We start from the raw sequence: 6,286 nt of genomic DNA, 5'->3' as shown, positions 1-6,286 counted from the left end.
AGAGGTGCAGCTTGAGATTGATGTTATGCCTGGTGTGGACCCAATCTCCATAAAACCATATAGAATGGCACCTGCAGAATTGAAAGAATTGAAAGTGCAATTGCAAGAGCTATTTAACAAGGGCTTTATCCGCCCTAGTGTGTCACCTTGGGGAGCGCCAGTGTTGTTTGTAAAGAAGAAAGATGGCACTCTCCGGTTATGCATTGACTATCGCCAGTTAAATAAGGTGACAATAAAGAATAGATATCCATTGCTCCGCATTGATGACTTGTTTGATCAGTTGAGGGGTGCAGCTGTGTTCTCCAAAATTGACCTGAGATCAGGTTATTATCAGTTAAAAGTACAAGAGAAGAGGATTTCTAAAACTGCCTTCAGAACCCATTATGGCCATTATGAGTTCTTAGTCATGCCATTCGGGTTGACTAATGCTCCGGCTGCTTTTATGGATCTGATGAACACTATCTTCAGACCATACCTCGATCAGTTTGTTGTGGTATTCATAGATAATATATTGGTCTATTCGAGGAGTGTAGAAGAGCATGATAGACATCTATGCATTGTGCTGCAAACTTTGAGGGAGAAACAGCTATATGCCAAATTATCGAAGAGTGAATTTTGGCTGAAGGAAATATCCTTATTGGGGCATGTAGTATCAGTAGAGGGCATCAAGGTAGATCCAAGTAAGATAGAAGCTGTCCTTAATTGGAGGCCACCCAGAAATATCACGGAGATTCGCAGTTTTCTGGGGTTAGCTGGATACTACCGTCGATTTGTGAAGGGATTTTCAATGTTGGCATCTCTATTGACCAAGCTGCTTAAAAAAGATGTTAAATTTCAATGGATGAATAAATGCCAACAGAGTTTTGATGAGTTAAAGAGTTGTTTGACTGAAGCTCCAGTCCTGACTTTACCTACTCTGAGTAAAGAATACACAATTTATAGTGATGCTTCTCACAATGGATTAGGCTGTGTATTGATGCAAGATCGAAATGTTATTGCCTATGCATCACGCCAGCTAAAACCGCATGAGATAAACTATCCGACAAATGATTTGGAGTTTACAGCTATTATGTTTGCTCTTAAGATCTGGAGACATTATTTGTATGGGGAGAAGTGCTACATCTACATAGATCAAGAGTTTGAAGTATCTAGGCACTCTGAAGGAGTTGAATTTAAGACAGAGGAGATGGTTAGAGTTGATAAAGGACTATGATTGTCTGATAAACTATCAGTCAGGGAAAGCTAATGTGGTGGCTGACGCCTTAAGTCGCAAGACTATGGCAAGTCTATGGGTTACTCCTTTGTCTATGGTATATGAGTTGAGATCATTACATGCCAGCTTAGAGATTAATGATGAGGGGTAGACAGCAGTTGCATGGCATGTATAGCCAGTGTTGACTGATCAGATCAAAATGGCTGCTCAGAATGATGAAAGGTATCAAAAGCTGTTGAAAGAAGTCAGACAGGGCAAGAAACCAAATTTCTCAACAAGAGATGACAGTCTATTGCTACACCAGGGCAGAATGTGTGTTCCTAATGATATTGATTTGAGAAAGATCATTTTGAAGGAAGCACATAAGTCTTCTTTTGCCATGCACCCTAGGGGCACAAAAATTTATAGAGGGCTAAAGGAGCATTACTGGTGGATGGGTACGAAAAGAGATGTGGCAGAGTTTGTTTCTAAATGCCTAACTTGTCAGCAAGTGAAGGCAGAGCATCAAGTACCCGCTGGGTTATTACACCCACTACCAGTACTAGAATGGAAATGGGAGAGAATAACGATGGATTTTGTAATGGGACTTCCAAGGACACAGAAGAGTCATGATGCAGTATGGGTCATTGTTGACAGACTAACCAAGTCTGCTCATTTTCTGCCAGTCCGGATGGACTACAGTTTAGAAAGATTGGCCAAGTTGTACATCGATGAGATTGTGAGGCTGCATGGAGTGCCAGTATCCATCGTATCAGACATAGATCCTAGGTTCACTTCTAGATTCTTGGGTAGTCTTCAGAGAGCCCTAGGAACTATATTGAACTTTAGTATTGCATTCCACCCACAGACAGATGGCCAATATGAGAGGGTAATTCAGATATTGAAGGACATGCTACGGGCTTGTGTGATTGAATTTGAGAGCAGTTGGGACATACACTTGCCTTTGATTGAGTTTGGTTATGACAATAGCTACCAATCAAGCATTGGAATGCCTCCATATGAAGCTTTGTTTGGCAGAAAATGTAGAACCCCATTGTGTTGGGATGACATGGGTGAAAGAAAGATAATTGGATTCGAAATTGTTTAGCAAACTGAAGACAAAATCAGGGTGATCAGAGATCGACTTAGGACTGCATCAGACCGTCAGATGTCCTGTGTTGATCTGAAGAGAAGGGATATTGAATATGCAGTGGGAGACAAAAGTATTCCTCGAGGTTTTCCCTTGGAAGAGAATTATGAGATTTGGCAGGAAGGGAAAACTGAGTCCTCGCTTCATTGGGCCATATGAGGTTCTGGAAAGAGTGGGTCCTTTGGCATATCGATTGGCACTACCTCCAGAGTTAGAGAAGATACTTAATGTCTTTCATTTGTCTATGTTGAGGAGGTATCGATCAGACCCATCTCATGTACTACCATTCAAAGAAATTGAAGTGAATCCAGACCTCACATATGAAGAGGAACCCATAGAGATTCTGGCTTATGAGGTGAAGCAGCTACGGAACAAGTAGATACCATTAGTGAAAGTGCTGTGGAACCATCATTCGGGCCAGGAGGCTACATGGGAACAAGAGGAGGACATGAGGAGACAGCACCCATAGCTGTTCAGAGATTGATACCAGGTAAAATTTCGAGACGAAATTTATTTTAAGGGGGGAAAAATTGTAACACCCATATTTGCATAGCCCAGTATATTTCACTATTCCAGTGACCAGAGCTGGTCCAGACAATTAAGGGGATTAGAACCACACTTAAGAGAACTAGATAAGCCATAAATACAAATAATTAGTAATTGTCAATTAGTTAAGTATAAATAAGAAAAATAGAACATAAGAAGTTAAACGAGCCGAGAGTCACAGCGATGGATGACCTCATCATAAATTCATGCTCAAGGTTGGCAACACATCAAACTTAAAATTTACAATCCTCAAAACCATGCAATAAATCCTTAAATGCATTAAAAAAATTTACATTTAATTTATACAATTTCATTCAACAAATTAAATCCTCAATACAACAAAATTATAAATCATAAAATAGACTTGTTCAAATCAATTTAGAAGTGAAAAGTAACAAAATAGTTAGTTGTGCACAAACCTTATACGAGTCGCCTCTCGGCCTTGACTCGATGTCTCGGGTTCTTTCCCGGTATTCTTTTCCACTGAAACACATAGCTCCACAGTGTTTCAGTATCACCATTTATCATAACTCCAAAAATAAATTTAAGTCTACTTATACCTAGCTTTAATATGCTAAACTTGACGTTCTTTAAAATATGTGTTTCGGGGTTACTGTTCACTATACTATTTAAGTCAATTTATTGACTTTCCAATGCTTAATAGGTATGAGAATTCTAATTTCACCCACATACCATATTTTCATTACCTAATTTGTTGGTTTTGGTTATTTTCTCAAATTTTAAGTCTTTTAGGCAAAATTGTAAATTTTCAGTTTTGGTGTCCTATGTTGCACTATTCCATTGGTCATTTTTTCTGTTAGAATTTGGTAAAACTTTCTTCATAGAAAATGTTCCCTATTGTCTTAAATTTATTCTCCTTTTTGAATCACTCCATTTGGAGTTTTGTAGCTCAAGTTATAGCCATTTGAATCATGGCTACCGAATTGGACTTAACCTAGATTTCTGGGCAAATTCTAGTTCTAGCAGTTTTAGGTCACCAAATTTGGGTGGCCAAATGACTTGGTTAAGGGCATAATTTGGGTTTGTGTTCTTCATAAAAGTTTTAGGTCTATATCTCAAATTTCCACTGGTAAAATTTTAAGTCATTTAGACCTACCTAGCCCAAGTTATGGCCAGATGAACAAACATTGTTCATTTGGTCATTTTAGTACAGGTCAGACTTCATAAATCCGGATTTGGTCAATTTGTTCACTGGGTTTTGGTCACTTTTTGGGCATAATTCCAAAATGAAAAATGTTCCATTTTGTGTCTGTTTTCATTTCCAATTGTCCTCACACCAATTGGACTTATAAATTTTCAGTTTTGGTCCCTCAAAGGGACCTTGGTCCTGCTACCTACAGTATGGCCATTTTCAATCCGAATTTAAACTCACTTCTAACACTTCCTACACATCTCAATTGGTCACAAATGACCATTTTTCATCTCAAACAAGGTCAAACACACCATTTGACCAATTCTCACATTTTTGCCTCCCAAACCCTAGGTGCCAAAAACCCTAACTCATAAAATTCAAACCTAATGCATTCTAAACATCTAGCCATAGTTTACATACTTAATTCAACTTAAGCAACCATTCAAATGCATCAAATTCACCCATTTCAAACCCTAACTAAGGCTGGCCAAATTTCATGTTTGGTCCCTCAACATTGTTTTCCTTTGATTTGTTTCAATTTCTAAGTTTATTAAAGCATATTTGCATGAAATTTAAAGAAATAAATTAGAGTTTATTACTAACCTTTCTTTGATTTCCACCTCTTCAATTTCCTTTCTTTTCTTCCTTTCTTTTCTTCCTCTAAAGCTTCTTCAAGTTGAACTAACAAGTTTTTATGGATTATTTTGGGGTCAAAGTGGGTTTAAGTGGTTGGAAGCAAGCTTAAAGCATGCTTTAATGGAGGTTTTTGGTGAGAGAAGAAATGGCATAGAGAGAGCTACGGGAATTTGAAAAAGAAGAAGCAAAAAATTTTTCTTTTTAATTTTGTTTTTATCTTCATTTATGCCATAATTGACTTAGTCAAAAATTTGGGTAAAATAATTTTAATTTTGACATCATTCATGATGTCACCTAATGACGTAAGCATGATATAAATAAAGTTTTCTTTTCTTTTTTCTTTTGCATTTATTTTTTTATTAGTTCTTTAATTTAATTCCTGATTCCTAAACTTTCTTTTCTCTGATTTTATTAGACAATTAGGTCAGGAGTTAGCTTTAGAAGTAAATTGACCAAATTGCCCCTCGCTGGTTCGATCTAGTTTGTAAATAATTTAATATTTCTTCCGGATCCCTGACCTAATTATTTGACCTGCTTAAAAATTCTTTTCGTGATTTTTTGTTTTGCAATGTGTTCGCAATAGTCCTAAGGACCGCAGCGTCACATTTTACGGTTTGAAATTTGAGTTTAGATTGACCTCGCAGTCACTTCCCGGGAAGGTCACCCATTGATTTGACTCTCGGCTCATTTAACTTCGTATGTTCTATTTTTCTTATTTATACTTAACTAATTGACAAGTACTAATTATTTGTGTTCAGGACTTAACTAGGTATCTTAAACATAGTTCTAATCCTCTTAATTGTCCAGACCGATACCGGTCACCGGAACAGTAACATATACCAGGCTATGCAAATAAGGTTGCTACACTCAATATACCCGATGAACTCTCAATGTAGCACTAGCAGCCTAGTCTGTTGCCTTGTCAGTCTGTCTACCTGCGACAACAATGAAAAGCTATCGCTGAGTAAAATTTACTCAGTGGTGCACAATAACAATTTAAAATACGGTATGTAAAACTTTTATTGATAATTTACAATCCAAACAATTCATAATTTTTCAAAGCTCATATAACACAAATTTGATCAAACAATTGAATAACACAGTGTTGCCAATCAATAACACAATTTGATCAAATAATTGAGTAACACAGTTTTGCCAATTAATAACACAGTTTGATCAAATAACTGAGTAACACAGTTTTGCCAATCAATAACACAATTTGATCAAATAACTGAGAAACATAGTTTTGCCAATCAATAACAAAATTTAGGCTGACACAAATTTTTCCGAACATGCCATGTGTACATCACGACAAGGCACACTCACCCTAATAATCGAAATCAATGGGGGAGGAAGCTAGCTAGATAATGAGTACTCATCCACACTCACCTCAGACTGGCAAGTCAAAGAGGAAGGAATATAATCACACTCACCACATAAATGAAGGAGGAACATAGTAATATTGTCATGGCAAGTGTGAATCAAAATAATTCCAAATCACAATATTTAAATATTTCATACAAACCACAAATCATATTGTGACACCCCTTACCCGTGTACAGTATACCCGAGTAAGTAATGCCACACGGTGTACTGGCACACTCTAATA

This window comes from Hevea brasiliensis, chromosome 4 (assembly GCF_030052815.1).
Source record: "Hevea brasiliensis isolate MT/VB/25A 57/8 chromosome 4, ASM3005281v1, whole genome shotgun sequence".
NCBI lineage: Eukaryota > Viridiplantae > Streptophyta > Magnoliopsida > Malpighiales > Euphorbiaceae > Hevea > Hevea brasiliensis.
Note: the sequence above shows the minus strand (reverse complement) of the source record.